The sequence below is a fragment of the Peromyscus maniculatus genome, chromosome 1 (assembly GCF_049852395.1).
Source record: "Peromyscus maniculatus bairdii isolate BWxNUB_F1_BW_parent chromosome 1, HU_Pman_BW_mat_3.1, whole genome shotgun sequence".
Lineage (NCBI taxonomy): Eukaryota > Metazoa > Chordata > Mammalia > Rodentia > Cricetidae > Peromyscus > Peromyscus maniculatus.
Window position 1 is genome coordinate 184,397,273 of NC_134852.1, and position 21,544 is coordinate 184,418,816.

The 21,544-nt window shown below is 42.4% G+C and overlaps 1 protein-coding gene across 14 annotated transcripts in view; it reads right to left on the reverse strand.

The window, feature by feature from the left end:
• Positions 1 to 21,544, reverse strand: part of Sgms1 (sphingomyelin synthase 1) — a 275,114-nt gene that overhangs the window by 86,030 nt on the left and 167,540 nt on the right. For 12 of the 14 annotated variants that reach the window (XM_076562260.1, XM_076562225.1, XM_076562263.1 and 9 more), the window contains one exon: positions 9,054 to 9,135. The gene's annotated coding sequence lies outside the window, so the exon portion shown is untranslated. Of the gene's footprint in view, positions 1 to 9,049; positions 9,136 to 21,544 lie in introns of all 14 variants that reach the window. The other 2 variants (XM_076562272.1, XM_076562243.1) reach the window with 1 other exon arrangement.

Genomic DNA, 21,544 nt, shown 5'->3' on the forward strand with positions numbered 1-21,544 from the left:
AAATGCCATCAGCTGCAATTAGAACTCAAAGCATTTAAAAGACATTTCCCACAGTCTTCATGTACCAGAAACAAGGCCACCATTATTGATATAGTTACAGTATTCTCACAAGAGGAAGGGGTTAAATATTTCCAGGTCTTTGTTACCTACAGTGACAGCACAAAGCTTCTCAATATACAGTTATGAAAAAACAAAAACAGATGAACCCACAGGCCCAGAGGTTTACCCTTCAGCCCTTTAGAAGCCGGCTTCTGCTCCATGGAGCCCAATCTTTAAATTACACTGCTTAAGAACCCACTGGCTCTCACCGTGGCTTTCCCATGGGCACTGAGCACACAGTCACCTCCACATCTGTCCCACACTGGCCTTGCTGTCTAATGACTTCCTCATATTATTTTACTTCCCCTATTCCAGACCCACTCAAGACTTCCTTCTAGAACTCACTCACTCGCCCAAGCCCTGAAGATCACTCCCGTCCTTTTTCCTTCCTCAAAGGGAAGAGACCTCATTCATTCATGTCTCCCTTCTCTGTGAGCTCTCTACTCTCTCTCCTACCAGGTAAGACTGCATCTGAGGCAAGCAATGTATTTCAGAGCTCTATATGTCCCTCAGGCCCTAGCAGATCCTAAATAGTCATTGTTACTGATCTAACACTGCCCAAGTCATAGAACAACCTCAAAAGTGAAGAGAAAACTTGGGCTGATGCATCAAGAATAAACAACTATTATCGTTTTTGAAATCAGTTGGCAAGCAGAAGCCAAGCATCAGATGTGTTTCTCCGATCTTTATGACACATTCCGCCAACACAGAAGGCTTCTCAGGAAGCAAATCTAGTACTTCCTGAAAGGACGGAAGTTTACACAACACTGTGCAGCATCCAATCTCAGTTCCCTAAACACTAGCCCACTGGAGAGTGGTAGTCAGTCAGTCTAGCTTCCTTCCAGTAAGGAACATATACACATTTGATAATTTGCCAAAGCACTCATTTCATCTTTCATATAAATCTGTCAATGCATGTGTTATAGCCACAAATACCTGTTTACCTAACTTTAATAATGACTTCAATAATAAAGCACAGTACCAAAGCACAGTTCAAGACAACTGTATTCTTTCTCTCTCTTACACACAGACAGACAGACAGACAGACACACACATACACACACACACACACACGTTGTAGAATAATCTTTTTGTATACTGTGAAGATGTGTCACCATTATTGGTTTAATAAAAAAGCTGAGCCGGGCGGTGGTGGCGCACGCCTTTAATCCCAGCACTCGGGAGGCAGAGGCAGGCGGATCTCTGTGAGTTCGAGGCCAGCCTGGTCTCCAAAGCGAGTTCCAGGAAAGGCGCAAAGCCACACAGAGAAACCCTGTCTCGAAAATCCAAAAAAAAAAAAATAAAAATAAAAAAAAAAAATAAAAAAGCTGAATGGCGGATAGCTAGGCAGGATCTCCAGGCACAGAGGACGCTGGAAAGAAAGGTGGAAACGCAAGGAGTCACCAGCCAGACAGAGAGGGAGTAAGACATGCAGGAGGACAGGTAAATGCCACAAGTCACGTGGCAACGTGTAGATGAGTAGAATGGGTTGATTTAAGGGGTTGTAAGAGCTAGTTAGAAACAAGCCTAAGCTATCAGCCAAGTTTTCAAAATGAATAAGAAATCTCTGTGTCATGATTTGGCAGCTGACAGGAAGGACAGAAAAATCCACCTACACACACACACACACAGAGAGAGAGAGAGAGAGAGAGAGAGAGAGAGTGATAGGAGTACATTTGTTTGGTTGGCCTAATCAAAAGTCATGTGACATTTGTATTAGAGCAAGCACCTAGAGTGATTGCCACACGTATACCCACACACCCACAGTCACTAGTTTAATTAGTGTCAATACGTGTCTGCTTTTATGGCAGGTAGAAATAAACTACCACTCTTCTCAAAAAGCTACGTCAGAAACCAGCCACCCTATTATCTAATTAAATGCTTCACAGCTGCTATCTGTGACAAAGGGCACTGGTAAACATGCCAAATATAAACAACCAAGAGAGGCAGTCAGTCAGCATTCTTTAGGCTGTGTGTAACAGAAATGGCCCCTGAAACAGCGGAGGCCAAGCAGCAAGACGGGGTGAACTGAATGAAGAAGATTACAAGCACCAGGGATGCCTGACACAGCTTCACTGGACCTTAGCATCCACTCCCAGTGAACTCTTCAGGGACAAGAAATCCTCTGACGCTTACCTTCTACTCAGTTCCCAGCATTGCCACTATGAGGGACTGTTTCATGTTTTAGAGTTGTAATTTTTAAAATTCTCAACAAGACTTACACCTTCTAGCCACGGCCATGTATCTATGATGCCCTGGTCTACAAGAGAACCATCTGGTTAGATTGGTGGGGGGAGTAAACTCCATCAGAAGAAAATGGGTTCACTTTCTAGAAATGGGATCCAAGAATAAATAACAATGCCTAGCGTGAAATTCCACTCTATGCCTAATGTGGAGACTGATCCAAATATTCCTCCACTTGGGTATAAACTGCATTCTAGACGTTCACTAAATGTTAAAGTCAGTGAACTTTTGCCTAGCCGTCTAGTCCCTGTCACTGGAGACATCATGTCTGGATGCTGGCATCTCCAGGCCATCCTAAATAGCCCATTTAACTCGGAACTGATTTGAAATTTGACATCAATAATATTTCTAATACCACACTCAGACTTCATTCAAAACATGGAAAATGCATCTGGAATTCTATCTATGACTTAATTCATTTACGGCTGGCGTACCTGGTCATGGCAGCGACCTCCATTATTTCATATATGCTCTATTTATAACACCGCACGACAGTCTGTAACATCTGAAAAGTCGAGGACTTACAAACAGTACCCTCACAAAAAAGAAGACACCACCTATATTAAACCGCCAGTCTAAAGTATTTTAGCAGAAAGTTTAAAAAGTTTAAATAATGCTGGTTTGGGGAAGACTGTCAGGTCTGCCATCATAAACCTAATGGCTACAGTCAGTAGTATAAACTGCCCCACACTTAAATTTTTTTTACTGATCATTTAGTATTGAATACACTCAAAAGGATACATTTAAGGTACCTGTTATGGCACATCATAATAAAATCAACACCCATACAATCATCACACCATTCGATGAGGAACCTGACAGCTCTGTGTGCGCCTCTTCCTGACTGAGGTGGAAATGGTTTCTTTTCATAGTTGTGTGTTAAAAGATTTAGAAGACGTTGGTCTAAGAAGTGCCTTTCTTAAAAAAGCAGAGAGTAGAGGCTCATGTCTGTATTCTCAGTACCCGGGAGGCGGACAAATCAAAAGTCAGCTTAGGCTACATAGTAAAACATGGTCTCAAAGAACGAAAATAAGGGGGCTTAGCTGGTATAAGCACTTATTGCTCTCACAGAAGAATTACATTCCCAGCACCCACATCAGGTGGCTCACAACTGCCTTGAATTCTGGCTCCTTTTCTAGCTTTCACAAGTATACACTCACATGCACAAACCCATACACGGCACACACATATTCACATATAATTAGAAATAAAAATAAAATCTTCAAAATAGCCAAAAGGTGCAAACAGATAAATAAGTACTCTGTGCCTTCTGAAAATACAACCCAGAGGTGATCAGAAATAATGGAACATAAAATTGCTGTGCTTGCTAGTTTTATGTCAACTTGACACAAGCTAGAGTTATCTGAATGGAGGGAATCTTAATTGAGAAAATGCTTCCATAAGATTAGCGGTTGATGGAGGAGGGTCCAGCTCACTGTGGCTGGTGCAGTCCCTGGGCTGGTGGTCTGGGTTCTATAATAAAGCAGGCTGAGCAAGCCATGAGGAGCACACTAGTAAGCAAAGCTCCTCCATGGTCTCCACATCAGCTCCTGCCTCCAGGGTCCTGTCCTGCTTGATTTTCTGTCCTGGCTTCCTCCAATGATGGACTATGATCTGGAAGTGTAAGCCAAATAAACCCTTTCCTCCCTAACTTCCTTTTGGTCATGAGATTCCATTGCAGCAACAGACATCCTAACTAAGGCAACTGTTGAATTCAGTCCTGAAGAAACCGGAACCTAAATAGTATCCTGCCAAACACAGAGACTACTAGAAGACAAGTCTATGGTTCCTCCGGGGTTTGCTCCATGGACCTAGCCAGGACTAGTTACTGGGAATACTAAAGTACACCAAATCTCCTTGACGCAGTGTCAGGTCATGAGATGTGTGCCTGGAGAAGTCAACTCCAAATTACCCTAATTAAGGTCTTATTAAACCAAGACCAACTGGTTGTCTCAAGACATAAAAAGACAAAGGAAAGGGGTGCCTCAAAGAACAATAATGGACTCTAATCCACACATCAGCCATCAGGGAACAGTGAGCCAATGGCCAGAGGGAAAAACAGAAATTAAACAATCCACCTGTGAAGGGCTTAATTCTGTTTCAACTATATGTTGACTCATTTATATGACAGGAAACATAAATTAACATGTCATCTGTGAAATTAAAGGACTTCTATGTGAAAGGAAAAGCATGTGCACAAGTCAGTGAACGAGTCAGTACAATCTGTTGAAGTGAAAAACTACACATTGGAGAAGGGTAGCTTAACATCTAGAGCATGGTAAGTAAGACCATAATACATGCTGAGGAAGAGGGTCATTAGTGGGGCTAATGGAAAGCAAGGGCACCTGAAATCAGGGGCCAGCACACAGAAAAGTGCAGCAGTCTCAACAGAGTTCACAAAGTACTGAAGTTGTTCCGGGGTCCAGGACACTGCCAGCTTCTTTATGGATGGGTAGCCTATGTGTCACGGTGTGGGATCCCAGAAGCTAGCCCCACAGCTTGGAATACTCTACACCTTGACTCTGACAATGTTAGCCACATGCTTAAAGAAAAAAGGAAGATCCTTCTTGATCAGCCCTACATCTCCTTCTTAATGCCTCGTGTGAGCTGGTAAGATCTGAAGAAGGCTGACATGTCCAATAGCGGCTAGACTACAGCAGAGCTGCTGGCCGAGAGGGCACAGCCTCGAGAAGCAAACTAGGGCACCTCGCTTTAAAAAGCAGCCCCCCTATTTCCGTGAGACTTCATGCCGATCATGTGAATTTCCAGACACCATCTCACTGTTTCCTCCTCACTATCATCATGATTTACCCAAGGCCCCAGTGGTACCTGAACTAGTATTTCAAAGACGATGAGTTTTTAATTGAGTAATTTTCACATTTTCACAATTCTTTCCAAATCAGTGATGCTAAGTCTCATAGTTTAAGTTGAGACGCTAATTAGCAAATGCCCCACTCAAATGTTCTCTGCCTCTGAAACCCTCCCTAATCTAGCACACGCCTCTTGACACCTGGGTAATTAATCTCTCTCTTTTGTGCTTTGCACATTGCATATATCTTTTATAAAATCTACTACTTTCTATTGAAATGCTTATTGTCTTTGTTAAGGCCTCCCTGACCCTTGAAGTGGAATTAGCATGTTGTATTTGTACTGAAATTTACCCCCAAACCATGAGAGCAGGGGCCCAGAAAAGTGCCGCGTGCTGATCTGAACATACCACTAAGCTGCAACACAGCACCTCAGCAGGAGACTGCACACACCGAGTGGATCTGACCAGAATTATAGTGATACTTGGGATACTCAGAAACCAAAGAGATTATTTATTATCCTGGGAGATAATAAAACAAATCAAGTGCTTATCTATGAAATACTTCTTTCATTCATTGTTACCCCCCATGATTATTTTCTGTTACAAAGACCCTCAATCCTGAGGAAGCCCCAGGGTCAGGTGATTCATAATCCAAGGACGTCTCTCTGGTCTGAACCATAAGCTTCCACATGAAATAGACAAGAATGAATTTTGTAATAATTCAATAATCCCCAGATTCACTGTGAACTATATAAATACCTTCTAGGAGGAAATAAGAGAATGATTGTTTTAAGATTATATAAATCAGATTCAAGGAATTAACACAAATGAATGCTTTGAAATATCCCAGGTTTTTTTCTTTCTTTCTTTTTTTTTTTAAATGACTTAATAACAAGTGTTTGAGCACTAGGTGGTGGAGATTTAAAATAAAAACAACCACCATGATCTCCGCGCCATTACTTAGCAATTCCAGGCTTCAATTATTCTCTTCTAAAGGGCAAGTGAGAAAAACTGAAAAAGAAAGAGCTTCTAGAAGAAACTTTGAGCCATGTGATCCAGATGATCTAAGCCTGCTCTTTTCTCTACTTTTCTCCCTATGAGTCCGTAATCGAGCCAAGGTGAGTGTTAAGCCATTCAGGGGTTGGCTCTCTGCAAGCAATTTACTTTCCACTAAAACTTAATTTCTGAATCAAAAGTAAAAGTAAAACTGCACGCAGTATATGGAGGTACTCCAAGAGTGACCCTGGGGGTATCATCAACCGAGGAGTTCGGATGGAGAGATGACAGGGAGGAGACAGAAGGAAGTAGAAAGCAGCTGGGACCTGTCTCTAAGCCTTGTCACCAAGCAGCCAGAAGACACATGAGATGCCAGGAATCAGCCACAAAGCTGAGCTCACAGTTCCATGATGCCAGCGGGACCCCTGAGGACAGAGACTTAAGTTCAAAATTAGTCTTGGCATTTACCTTCCATCCCAGAAGCCATATGGTCACGAGATTGTGGATTTTACCAAAGCTTGCTGTCATCAGCCAAAGCGAAGTGCTCCTATCACACAGCCAAGACAGGGAAGTGCAGAACAGAGTTCCGATGTACCTTCACAATAGCAGTCGACCATACTGGTGTGGTGGAGCCAGCTTGCACCACTACAGCAGACTGCTAATTTCTCAGGGTCAATGGCAAGTTGGCCACAGTAATAATTAAACTAGAGGAACTTGGGCTGGCGAGATAGCTCAGTTGATAAGAACACTTATTGCTCTTGCCGAGAACCTGAGCTTGTTCCCAGCATCCACATCAGGCAGCTCACACCTGCCTGTAATTCCAGATCCAGGGGATCCAATACCCCACCCCTCCATGGGCACACACACAGACACACATCCATACGGATAAGTAAAAGTAAAATGAAATTTTAAAAAATTATAGAAACTTGAAATTTTTAAATTATACCCCAAATAAAGGTAATAAACACTCAAAATTAATTACCTCCTGATTATTTTGCCATTAGCTAGGCTCCTGATGCTGGCTGCAACTACCACATCTAATTCATAGAAAACCATATAATGGAGTGCACATCACTTTCAAATCTGCCTTTGGCGACTTCGATAGGATAGGCTGAAATCAAGCATAATGAAAGTGTTTACACCCCCAGGAACCTGCTGGCATTGGAACCCGCCCTGGCAGAGCCACAGTGCTGAGACTTACCAGACTTCACCACCTGAAGTATTTATCAACATCCTTTCACAGGGCTGCCATGTTTGAGCTGGCCCATCTTTTGAGTCAGAATAAAGGCTTATAAATTGCAGATCACGATACAAAGTATACAGAGAGAAAGCAACTGCATTATTGTGACCCTGTAATGCCCAAGGAAGTCATAATAGGGATTGTCAAGTCCAATACACAGATGAATCTGAACGGCACAAGAGCAAGGGAGGTCTAGAAATGCCTGGCTAAATATATCTGAAATTTCCACTACAACATGCAGTGATAACATTACCAGTGTTATTATCACAGTGCCCTGGAAATTGGCCGGATGCAACTGTCAGATAACTAACAACTGTTCAAAGATACTGTAGTGTGTGACGATTTCTTTTCTTTTTTTTTCTTTTTTTTTTGGTTTTTCGAGACAGGGTTTCTCTGTGTAGCTTTGTGCCTTTCCTGGAACTCGCTTTGTAGACCAGGCTGGCCTTGAACTCAAAGAGAAACGCCTGCCTCTGCCTCCAAAGTGCTGGGATTAAAGGCGCCACCACTGCCTGGCCACGATTTCTTCCAAGGCTCATTGAGAGCCAGAAAGTTGTGAAGGAGGCTCTTTAAGACTTAGGGTTCTAGAGGGAAGCTCATTAAGACTCAGGAAATAGACAACTCAGAAGTCCCCAGGAGTTCTGGAAATGGACCAGATGCACTAAGCTGAATAAGCAGCCAGGGCTGCTGAGGAGACCCGGGCTAATGGAGGTGCCTGGACAAGACACTGACCCGCCTGCAAAGTCATGCAGGGAGCTCCAGGATTCCAGCTTTTGTGAATCATGGACCACGCTGGGGTGGGAGTTCACTGGGAAAGCTGCCTTTGACTCCTCCCTGTTCCCCGTAAGTAACTCCTCAGCCACACTCCCACAAGTAATTCCAGTCCATGCATTGGTGCACCGAGTGGGACTTAGGTCTGTAAGGTCTGTCGTCGGTGTCCTACCAAGGGTGAGTAGATGGTCATGCTGCATCTCTCCAGGCATAGTGTCACAGACACAGAGGGAAGAGTTGTGGACAACAGGGTGAATTTTACTCATTCAGCAATTTGTTCATAATTACTTCTAATATCTAAAGAGCTACCTAAAGAAGTGGACTCCAGGGGTCACTGAAAGCAAGACCTTCTGTGCGTTTCAGGCACCGTTCCTAGTTTAACTGCTGACAAGGAGTCCTCCTGTCGTCTGCCACTCTCGTTCTGTCCATCAGAACTGATGCGCTCAACTAAAACTGATGTGTCCTGCTAAGAGAGGCTCGTGCAGGATCAAACCTTCTCACGGGTTAGCATCACGCCCCGAGGTTTCTAGATCACTTTAAACTGTTCTTAATCCTTATTTTAATTTTACGTGTGCGGGTGTTGTGCTTGCGTATGATGGCTGTGTACTGTGTGTGTGCAGTGACTCAGAGGCCAGCAGAAAACCCTGAGATCTCCTGGAACTGGAGTTACAGCCAGTGATGAACCGCCATGTGGGTGCTGGGAATTGAACCCAAGACTATTGGAAGAGCAGCCAGTGCTCTTAACTGCTGAGCTACCTCACCACCTGATACTTTTTGAAACATTCAGTTTTTACACATTTATGTCACTTGACTGTACTGTCCTTTTGCCATGACTTCTTAAAAATGATTCACCCAGACATTAAAAGAACTCCAAAGAGCTAACAAAAATTTACTTACGGATTATTTTGAAAAGATTCTTGTCATCTTGGCTTCCGGTGAGATACTAGCTTCTCCCAGTGTTCCAGTACATTTCCATCACCTATTACCAGGAGAAGACATCTCATTAGTTGTACAGCCTTTACTAATAACATACCACAGAGATAACAATAAAAATAACAAAAACCCCAATGGTCCAAAATTCTACCACTTATTAGCCACAGGCCCTTGGGAAAATAATTCCTCTCTCTGAGTCTCCATTTCTTCATTTAAATGAGCATCAAATATCCCCTACTGTCTGCGTGGTAGTGACAGCTGAGTAAGCTAAAGGACATGGTCAGCATCCTTTGATCCAACAAAGGTGTTATCCCAGCAACAGGGATATCCAACACTTAATGATTACAACTTCGTTATTGCCCATATGTTCAGCTCATCAAATACTGGAGATCTACATGTGTTCACCCAATAATGGAACACGCCCAGCAAAGTGCTTGCCTTTTGTAAAGAGGAAGTCATTCAGAACAGTATTTCACCTCAGTTTTTAATCTTCCAACAGGTAGGGCCCACAAACTAAGATCCGGGCTTTTGTGTTCTTCTTTTCACATAGGGCCGTAATAGAAACACACCCCCTATCCCCCGAAGAACGCAACTACTGGTCACTTTCTGTGAAGAGCATGTGGCTCCAGGGAGACAACACTGTCAGAACAGCACGTGAGTTTCTCTCCTAATCAAAGCCCTAACTCAGAGCAAGGCGAGCGACAGCAGTGATGGCGTGGCTCCATCATACAGGGCTGCAAATCCCCTGAAGGAAAGACAGAGGCTTCGAGTTACCCGAGCCAGAGGGAGGGGCGGGGTGGACCAAGAAGGGAGGGGAGGGAAGAAATGCCACGTAAATCCAGGGTCAGAAAGAACTGGCCAGCAGCAATAAGACTGGGGAAGGACCTCCCTTTAGAAAGGAAGACTGAAGCCCCAACATGGAGAAGGATGCTCATTGGCCAGCTATGGCTTTATATGGCTGGCCACTTTGCAAGGAAGCTTTTAAAACGATGAAAAAATGCTGTGCAATTTGATAGAGGTTTAAATGAGTAGGTGTGAAGCACACCTAGCTACTGAACAACAGTGTAATCTTCGCCAAGTGGTTTACTCCATCTAAGGCTCAGTTTCCAGGGCTGTAAAATGAGAACAGTAATGCCTACAGTCCAGAGCAGTCACACAGAGATGAGTGTATAGACCCTCCATACAAGGTGTCCTCAAAGGAAAATCCCAACTAGCACGTTACAAGTGGTTACAGTAGAGACTATTAAATTCCTTGTTATAAAAGGCACTAATAGTATGCAATCCAGGAAATTCAGAGACTCCCTATGAGGACACTTTGGAAAGAGGTTTAAATCCTACTTCCGACAGTAACACAAACTTTCCTAACATTTTTCAAATTGATATTATGTTTGCAATTTTTAAAAATCAATAGTTACATCAGTTCCCTCTTCCCTCTGCCCTTTCAAACTCTCAAATACCATCCTAATTCCTCTCAAATTCATGGCCTCTTTTCTTTAATTATTAGTTATAAATACAACCTGCTGAATCTGCTTAGTGTAGTTTGTATGTAAACAATTTCAGGGCTGGCCACTGGGTTTTGGATAACCAACAGGGGAGTCCATTGCTCGGGAAGATACATTCTCCCTCTCTATACAGTCATGATTTTCTCATAGATTTTCCCTTCCATGTTAGCATATCTGTTGCTGTTGTCCTTCTTCAGGTCTTGTTTAGGCAGCCATATTGTTGAGGTGGTAATGCATACCTTTAATCCCAGCACTCAGAACGCTGAGGCTGCTGGATGTGATTCTTCCTCGTCATTACTAGGAGACACATTTCTATCATAATGGAGTGTTAAACGGAAATTGGCACCTCCTCTAGCAGCCTTTCCTGACATTAGCCAACAGAAAGCACTGTGCATCTGCTGGTGTTATATCAGTACTGGGTTCCTTCTATGGTGACGGACTCTGGACTGGAGAAAATGACTCATTTCCATCAGAGGCACTGAACTGTTGTGAACTCCACTGGCATATGCTGAACTCGAGGGCCATGCTCAAAATGGCAGGCAGCCCATCCATCTCCCTTAGCACCACATTACAGTTTCATTGAGGACAGTGTGGATAAGACCATGCCAACTTTGAAGCAGAAGTATTAAAATTCTCTATCTACAGAAGGTATCATCGATGCCTCTAATGGCCCCTTTGACACTCCTTCCAATAATGCAGACAGCTTTTATTTTCAGAACCTCTGTGGACAAAGTCCATAAGGACATCTGTCTCCTTTGAGCACAGTCACCACTAATGCATGCGGCAAATGCACTGTATTTGCTATTATGGGAAATATTTTAATAAATTAGTTACATGGATTAAAATCATGATCAAGGATGGTAATGTGCCACTGCTATGGTTAGCTGTTCCAAATGACTAAAAGTGACATCAACAACTAGTGAACCACCCATTCATGCTGCCAAGTACTGGAAGCAGGGAAGGGGATTTCAGAGTCTTAAGGGTTGTAGTGCTTTGAATGGAAATGGCTCCCATGGATGGGCTCGTGGCCTTACTGAAGGAAGTGTATCACCTGGAGTGGGCTCTGAGGTTTCAGATGCTCAAGCCAGGCCCAATGTCACTCTCTCCCCCTGCTGCCTTCGCATCCAGATGAAGAACTCTCAGCTACTTCTCCAGCATCACGTCTGCCTGCATGCTGCCAGGCTTCCCACCATCATAACAATGTTTTCCTTTGTAAGAGTGGCCGTGGTCATAGTGTCTCTTCACAGCAATAGAAACCCTAACTAGACAGAAATTCACACCAAGGACTGGGGTTCTGAAACAACAGGCCAGACCATGCTTTTGTTTGGAGGAATAAGGAACACTTTGGGACTTTGAACTAGAAAAGCAATTGATTACTTTAAGTAGGCCTTAATGGGCTATACTATTAAGAGCATAGAACACAGCAGTGGTGAGGGTGATCAGAACTGTTGGGGGTCCAGCTCAAGATGTTTCAGAGGAGAAGAATATTAATATGTGGCCTAAAGATCTTTCTTGTGAAATTTTGGTGAAGAATATGTCTGCTTTCTGCCCTTATTTAAAAAAAAAAATCTGCCTGAGGCTAAATTGAAGAGTTATGGATTAACAGCTTTGGCAGAGGACATTTCCAAACAACTTAGCATTGATTGTGTTGTGTGACCATTAGTGACCAGACTTATACAGATCTATAATGAAAAGGAGTAAGCTGAGAAAGGGAAAAATACAAAATGTACAAAAATACAAAAATGGAGGAGAAAAGGAGTACCAGGAAGTGTAAAGAGATTAAGGAAAAGCCTGATGCTAAGTGGAATAAAGGGAGTGGTGACCTCAGAGAAAGACCCCACCCAGCTAAACTTCCAAATTGTGAAAAGGAATTAAAGAAAAGTGAAAAAGAATTAAAGAAGAACTTAGGGCCAGACATGGTGATGCACAACTTTAATCCCAGCACTCAAAAAGCTGAGGCTGCTGGATTTCTGAGTAGAAGGCTAGCCTGGTCTACAGAGTGAGTTCCAGGACAGTCAAGCTTAGGCAGCAAAGGAAACCACTGAAAACAGAAAGCTGTTGAAAATGTATTTGAACAAGCGGTCATGTTTCAGCCCCAGCAAGCAGCAGACTTTGGCAGCTTCAGTAACATGGTTCTGGCTTTAGAGTTAAGGATACAAGAAAAAGATATTACAGAATCTCCTTCCTTGATTAAGGAAAGCCGCTGTGGACAGGCATATGTCAGGAGCATCCTTTTATGGAGGCCTAGAGAGGTCACTGCATGAAGCTGTGAAGGTGAAGCCTGGGTTGCCTTGGAGATACCAAGATGTTGGAGATGCTAGAGTTGTGGGGTTCCTGCCTAGGAAAGCTAACAGGGAGTGGAACCAGCCCATGAGAAAGAAGTGTGTTGTAGTCAACAAACCTGAAAGGAGTTGGAGATCTGAAAAGTACTCTGGCATTAAACATGGAGATGCAGAGTTCGGAGTTTGCTCAACTGGTTTTCAGTCTTGCTTTGGTCCAGTATTTAACTTACTATGTCCCCTTTCCTCTCCTTTGTAACAGTAATGTATATCCTGTGCCACTGCATGTTGGAAGTATGGGAAATGTGTTTCATTTTGATTTTATAGAGGATTACAGTTAAGAGATTGCATGATCTCAGAAGAAACTTTGAACTTTGGGCTTTTAAACACTGTTGAGACTAATAGACTATGGGGACTTTTGATGCTGAACTGAATGCATTTCTGAATTATGACATGGCTACAAGCCTATGGGAGCCAAGGAGTGAATGAGGTGATTTGGATGAAAGTGGCCCCCACAGGCTCATAGGGAGTGGCACAATTACATGTAGCATTGTTGGAGTAGGTGTGGCCTTGTTAGAGGAAGTATATCACTGGAGGTGGGCTTTGAGATTTCAGATGCTCAAGCCAGGCCCAGTGTCACTCTCTCTTCCTGCTGCCCTCGAATCTGGATGAAGATCTCAACTACTTCTCCAGCACAAATGTCTGCCTGCATGCTGCCATGCTTCCCACCATAATGACAATGGACTAAACCTCTGAACAGCAACCCAGTTCCCAATTAAATGTTGTCCTTTATATAAGAGTTGCCATGGTCATAGTATCTCTTCACAGCAATAGAAACCCCAAGGAAAGACATGACACAAGCCAAAGGAAGGCCCTAGAAGAGCAAGAAGCAGCACCCTAAGCTGACTGAAGACAAGAGGACAGAAACATTGAGAGTTAGTAGGGCCAAAGAGTTAAAGGACCAAACGTGCTTATGCTACAAACTTTTCAACATAAACTCACAAAAGAATCCCGCGATGATGGCACAATGAATGTCATCTTGTTTTAGAACCTGCTGCTGGCATGAAGAGCACAAGGACTACTTGGGTCTTTTTTAATACAAAACATACTATGACTTAGAAAGAACTGCATTAAGGTCATGCCACATACTCTACCTTCTGACCTCTGGTTAGCTTTCCTTGCAGTTCCCTTTTTAAAGGAGGAAAAGTTAGGTACTCAAGGCAGCTGAAGTCTCTGAGGGTGAGAAGAGGGAGGTGTGGAGGCAGTGCAACAGTAAGAAACATGATCCTAGCTAAGCAGGAGAATGCACAGAAAGGAAGAGAAACGATGGTCCTGGCCAAGCTCAGGTGCGGCGGACTCTGTCTCTTATGATTCATTCTGTAGGTAATCCCCTCCCTTGAGTATGAGTGAATCCTATGGCTTTCTTATAACTGACAAGCCATCACTGAGATGACAGGATGTGCGTGTTACACTAGGGAGATGGTTATATCCATTCTGCCACAGGATTCTCTCCCATGCTGGTTATGAAAATACAAGCTGCCATGATGTGAGTTACATAATGAGAGCCACATGAAGGCAACCTCTGCTGACAACAAGAAACCAAGATGCTTGATCCAAGAGTCCAAAAAAAAAAAAAACCCAAAAAACAAACAAACAAACAAAAAAACCAAGTTCTTCCTCAGCTGCACCTCAGATAAGAAAGTAGCCACACTGACACCCTGACTTCAGCATGGTCAGCACTCAGCTAACTCAGGCCCAGATTCCTGCTCCAAGACAGTCAAGAGATCACGTGTAAGTAGGTTGATCTGTAAACACTGTGCTCTGATAGTCATGTGGCTCTAGATAATCAGTGCAGGAGGGAGGAGAAATATAAATCCATGATGCCTTCTCATGGCCTTCTGACAGAAGAAGGAGGAGAAAGAAGAAGGCCCAGGGAGCCTTGGGGCTCAGGAGAGAGGGACTCCCATCCTCGGCTGGCCACTTGGAGGATAGAATTAGTCCATTTACCAACAAAATAATCTTCTAAATAGAGGTCAGGCTCTTGGCTGTCCTCCAAAGGCTATTCAGGATGCCAAAGCATGGGGGCCATTGAGATCAGCAAGAGAATTTTTACCAATGTACAAGCTCTCCTATAGATACAGCCATACAGAATAACTATCACATGCTATATATAATGCATTGTATTTAAACACTATTTGAAGAGACAAGCTGAAAATTTTTTTCTTAGTGGCTTTAAGAATTCAATTAAAATGAAAACACCAAGAATATCATGTCCATTTTTCTAATATGAACTCTCAAAACCAAACACATGCATACACACACACACACACACACACACACACACACACACACACACACACAAATCCATCTTTAAATCTTGTGAACAAGTACCTACAACCTCCACAAATCAGTTCAGGAAACCTCAACTCGTGGCCAGAGTGTACTCAGCTAAGAATAACTCTCTGAGAAAAAACCCTCTCACCTCACAGTCCAGCTGCTACAAGCAGAAAGGTCATCCCACAGTCACATCCTCTGCAAGGGAGAAAACCTACAATGCTTATCCAGGCCCAGCCTTGCAGTTGACAGACATAGTGCACACACCCAAAGACCAACTGATCTCTCCAAGGTTACCCCACAGCACAGTTCTGACCTCCTATTTCCCAGGCCTCTTCATACTGACTTGTAGCAAATGTTAGCTTCAACTTGAAAACATGATAGCGGCGATATTAAATATTCTGTGTGATAGGAAAATAGGATTTAAGTTTTCAGGATACTAGAAAGCTCCTATTCTAAAGAACTAAGCTCTGTGGCGGGGCAGGGGAGGAGACACCGCAGCATAAAACACTCATGTTAAATGTTCAGTCCTTTCAGTACTCACTGAGTAAGATGGAGTGTGCCTAAAATAGCCTGCTGTTCTTATGAATGACCTGGTTCCCTTTCTTTACCCTATGTTAAGTAAGGAAGAAAATCAAAAGAGGGCTGGCACGGAAAAGGTGCCAGCGAGACTGTTCAACTATTTCATGTATGCTGATGTAAAGTCACTGATTCATTCAATAAACATCTGGAGGGCGTCTAGATCCAGAGCAACGTGGCAGGTGCAGAACACAGGCGCCTGGCTGGCTATCAGCAAAGGGTGCTTGCTGACACTTCCAACAGAAGTAACCCCATCTCGACAGCCAACCATGCAGCAGAAGTATCTCCAGTACGTGTCTCGGATGAAGACCAGGGCTGTCTTCATGTCTAGACACCTCTGTATTTAAAAGGAAACAGCAGCTTGTCTTCCGTGTAACGATATTGCCAGTAAGGCATTTGTGGGAGCAAACAACGGGTCCTATCCATCTACAACCTCTGCTACAGAACTTTCCCAGCAGGGAAATCCATGGAGCCTTTCAACTTTCTCCTATTCCCAGACCATGAAGGAATAAAGCAAAAACAGACAAGGGTTTCTCTTTCCCATGTAGCCAGCAGTTTCCGCTCAGCAAAGACGCAAGCTTCTATAGGCACTGTGTTACCATCGCCTGGATATCATATTTTAATTCAAAACGAAATGTGTGACGCAGCCAAGGTGCTTCCAGCAGTGCTCGCTCTTGATGCACGGGGGGCTTCATGGCAGCCCCGGTTCGGAGCATACACCACGTGCATTCCACAGCGTGCATGCAGTCATATCACGCAACGCCAGCAAGCGCCACCCGAAATGTTTCAGCTCAGATTTGAGACTACCACATGTTTTTGACTGCAGGACTTGACTGCAGTGTTTTCAGATCTTATCCAAATGCAATCCCTTAGTGACAGGAAACAATGACTTCTAATGTTTCCCTACCATTACTCCTTAGCATATAAATAAAGAATTAGTATATCTTTGGATTGTCTTGTTAAAGGGTTTAATTTTTAAACTTGCTGATTAAGCTGCTACCTGTAAACCAATTCTAAAACAAATCACTATTTTTGCCTTGTGATTAGGATGGAATTTCCAATTTCTAAAATGGCCCTAAACATACTTCTGCCATTTCGTATGACATATTTATGCAAAGTGGTGTTCTCAGCACTGATGATTATAAAATCAAAATATCAATCAAAATATTGAAGATGTTTTCATCTTGTAGTATCCAATATTCAGCCAGGATTTAATTCTTTGTGTGAAAATAAACAAGCACAGCACCTCAATTAGTATGCAAATGATGCTTTCATCTTTAATAAATGGTAAAATTCTATGTATAGCAAAGAACTGTTCTAACATAAATCTCTATTACCAGTAGATGTTTAAGTTTAAATATGTATATGTTACACACACACACACACACACACACACACAGCTCATAGGAAACTTAAGAGGTCCTGCTCTTACTCCCTTTAAGGTGGTAATACAAGATAAGGGAGCCCAGGCTTCCTTTAACTTGTATGAGCTGAACACACTGGCTCCTTCCCAGGGAAGGAAATGTGCCTGGGCAACCTTTCCTATTCTACCACCTTCTGTAAACTCCTGGGACATTTCCTAGCAGTGGTTTCATGGTTGTGTAAGGCAGGCAAGAACATGTTATCTTCAACTGGGCAATGCTTGTATTGTCATGTCCTACATGACACCTATTCCATGGAAAGAAAAGTAACAAAAAACCTAACCCTGGCTTAGTCATCTGGGAATAAAAACACCTGTAAGTTCTAAATTTATTATTGATCTCTACTATTTCCCTCAAAATGCAGCATTCCTAGTTTTAAAAATATATTCTAAAAGGCTTTCATTCAATATTATTGATTTTTTTCTATAGAGACACTTTAATTCACAAAACTTAGGCTTTGTGAGTTATTTATGCCAAATTCAGCAAGAAGACTGTCTTTGTGTTATTGGAGCAGTTTTTCAGAACAACAACAAAAACTCACAAAAATCCATTCTTCCACAATAAATTCAGAAGTTAGGTTTACTTTTTCATAGACACGCGTAAGTGAAGGAAATCCGTCACACAGCACTCTTGACTATACGGAAAACAACAAACGATGCACACATTAGCACCCAGATGCTCTGGTTCTCCCACAGCCCTGGGGCAGGTGAGGAGCCTGGTGCTCTCAGGTACTGAGTTAGAACCTCCTTTCTAAGCGATAAGGCTCAACTTTAGTTCCTTTACGGGAGGCAGAGTTTGTGCTTTTCTCCTCTCAGCCTCTCTGAACCAAGAAATAAAAACCTTTCAAGTGTGACAAGTGATTAAACTTGAAGTGTAAAGTGATTTAAAAAAAAAAAAAAAAAAAACACCAGACAGAAATGCACTGTGACATGATCTAAGTAAGAGTCAGCCCCAAATATTGACTCATGTCACCTGGAGTAACGACTAGGAAAGGAGAGAGGAAAGAAAAAGCTAGATGACAGGATGACAAATAGATGGCCGGTTGTGAACAGGAAAAATCAATGACACAGAAGAACGCAAACCGGATCAGAACAGAGGAAGGATACAAGGTCAGGGGTATGAACTCGGCAAAGGCCAGAGCAGAACAGTGTCATCTGTGACCAGCATTTTTAGTTTTCTGGCATATAGTATCTTTGGCAAACACTTAATTTTCACACATTACAATGTGAGAATGGCTAGAGAGAATATTCAAAATCAATGGACATGGTTGTGTTGCACGAAAATGATATTAGCAAGAACAGATATTGGCCAGATTCCTTCTACAGGGTGTGATTTGCTGCCTCCCGGCCTCTATAAGGACGCCTGTGGCTAACATATCAAACAGATGAAAAGAGATGCTACAGGTTGTATTATCCTGTCTTATCACATATTTTACATGGATGGTTATACGACAAAAATCATCCCAATACTTCAAAGTAATTAAGGAAAGGAAATTGTCATGAACAGAAGCAAACAAAGGAGTTCTGGTTTGTCTCTAACAGGTCCTCTGCCTTCAAGACTCTCCCTGGCTTTTCCTCTCCCATTTTCTCACCTCTTTATTTAGCGGCCAATCCCCTTCTCCAAGGATTGTCTCTCAAACATCTCGAGTAAACATCCCTTACGGTCATGGCACACGCTGTACACTTCTGTGACATGAACTTTGTTGCTGTTAGCATCCATGTCATTCTCTGTGCTTCCCAGGTACAAGCACAGACTTCCAGAAAGGTACCTTGTTGAATGCCCAGATCTAAAAGAGGCAAGCAGCCATGAATGAAATAGAGAGCTCTGATGCTTACACCAGTTCTGTTTAGTAAGGATGTGGGTAGTAAAGATCAGCAGTCAGATCTTGCACAGTGTTTTGAGGTTTTGCATTCTGTAGTGTGGGCAATGTGATATGGCCAGCTGAAGAAGGAAACTGGCCCTCGAGTCAAACCATAAGAGCAGGAAGAGCAGGCCACATGTTCTCCAGTTGGCTCCAGTAGAAACTACATGACTATTTCTCCCATGCTCTTGGGGGAAAAAAAAACTATGATTTTAGTTGATGATTAAATATTTTTTTTTTTAATGGGAAGAGACAGACAATGTGGGGGAAAAAACTATTAAAAAAAACTGGCCAGAATTTTCAAAGTTTAGCCCAAACAGCAATACCCCACAGCAGGAAACTCAGTTAACCACAAGAAAGCTTCACCTAAAAATGAAGTCCAAAGTAGCAACAAAAATTTCAAAAGTAGTGTTAGAAAATGAAAGGTGATTGGGGTCAATCAGCCAGAATTACATATGAAGCAAAAAGGTACCTTTTGAAACTAAAGAAGAAATGATACTTTTAAGTAAATAACAATTGAGAACTTGTGGTCAGTAGATAAATGCTCCATGAAGTGCTAAGCAGAGGGCCTATAAAAAATGAGGCGTCTAGAAGGTGCACGTGAAAAGAGAAGATTTTTCACTACTCTTCTTGGAAAGGAAATGCCTGACCATTTTACAGGGTATCAAAAGCATGTGACATACATGCATGAGCATACATGAGAGCCAATGCATGGGAAGGAGAAAAAGAGATACTACAAGCTTTGTAAGTTTCACATGAAGCAGTACAACATTAATTCAAGGTAAGAGTTTTACTAAGATAAATTTTTAATCTACCAAAAAGCTACAAATATCACAATGCAGAGACTTCCCTAAAAACCTAGAGAACATGTTTATAATGAGATGCGTGCAGTCATGGCCCGTGATATTCATAGTAGTCCCAAACTGAAGCCCACCCTAATGTACACCAATAGCAAATAGATAAATTCATTAAATGCAGTATTATGTAGCTGAAGTTTTCCTTTGTCCTGGCTGGCTGGCAGTTGGAACAAATCTCTCCTACTCGCGTCCTCCAAGTAAGCACACAGAGGCTTATATTAATTATAATTGCTTGGCCATTAGCTCAGACTTATTACTGACTAGCTCTTACACTTAAATTAACCCATAATTCTTACGTATGTTTAGCCACGTGGCTTGGTCCTTTTTCTCAGTTCTGCCTTCACAGTGTTACTCAGCAGCAGAAAGGAACACACTGACACATGCAAACAACAAACATGAATCTCAGAAGCATCATTATGTACAGCAAAAGAAGACAAAGACACTCAGTACGACTGTGTATCTGAGGTTTTAGAAGAGCCAGTAACTGTCAACACAATCAAATTTGTGCCCACTCCCATTAGAATGGGCCACTGATGGGAACAGGCAAATAATAGGAATGGGCGCGTAATGGAAATGGGCATATGAAAACTTTTCCAGGGTGACAGAAATGTTCTTTTTTTATTGGCTTGGTTTGTTTTATTTTGTTTTATTGAGACAGTATCTCGCTCTGCAGCCCAGGCTGGCCTCAGACTTACTGTGGTCCTGCCTGAGCCTCCCCTGAGCTGGAATTTGAGGTGTGAGCCACCATGCCCAACAGAAACACACCCTCTGCCTCCAGAGAGATGACAGTTCACTAGCTCACTTCTCAAAGGAAAGGGAACTGTGAGCTTCCTATCAAAAAAGTCTGTGAACATTTGCATTATAATGTTCATAAAATTTGAATTAAAAACAATGTCTTTAGATCTCATTTAACTTTATCTAACCTGTTAACAATTGTGTGTGCAAGCACGTGTGTGTGTGTGTGTGTGTGTGTGTGTGTGTGTGTGTGTGTGTGTGTGTGTAGTTTGTAACTGACATGGAGATTCTTTGCTGAGCTTGCTTTGGGGAATCTTCTGTCCCAGCCTTCCAAGGACTTGAATTACAGGCAGGCCTCCACACTTACCCAGGGTCTATCATCCATGGAGCCATCATCTCCACAGCTCCACCACTAATTTTAACAATAGGAAAGCACACAAAAGTCAAGTATAAAGACAACCCCAAATGTTCTAGTACTTTCATTCAATAGTTATTTTTAAACTTCTACTGTATACCAGGTAAGACAATAGTCACTACAGCAATGAAAAAAGATTATACCCTGTGACTGAGACATTCTCAGTCTGGTAAAAGACAAGAAACTCATTAATTGAGGTATAAAAAAGGCTGGGGATAATAGCCCAGGGACAGAGAATTTGCCTGGAGTGTTCCAGGCCCTGGGTTCAGTCCCCAGCACTGAAACAAACAGTGCAAATAAATTTAGAGAAAATGCATGATTATTTTTCCTTCCCAAAAAATTACTCATGCAATATTAATAATAGAAAAGTGAAAAATCAGTTGAAACTTTTGAAGAATAGAATGCTTTTAAGAAAGACTTATTTTTAGTAATTATCTCGATCCAGCCATGTTTCTTAGCTCTAGTCAAAGTT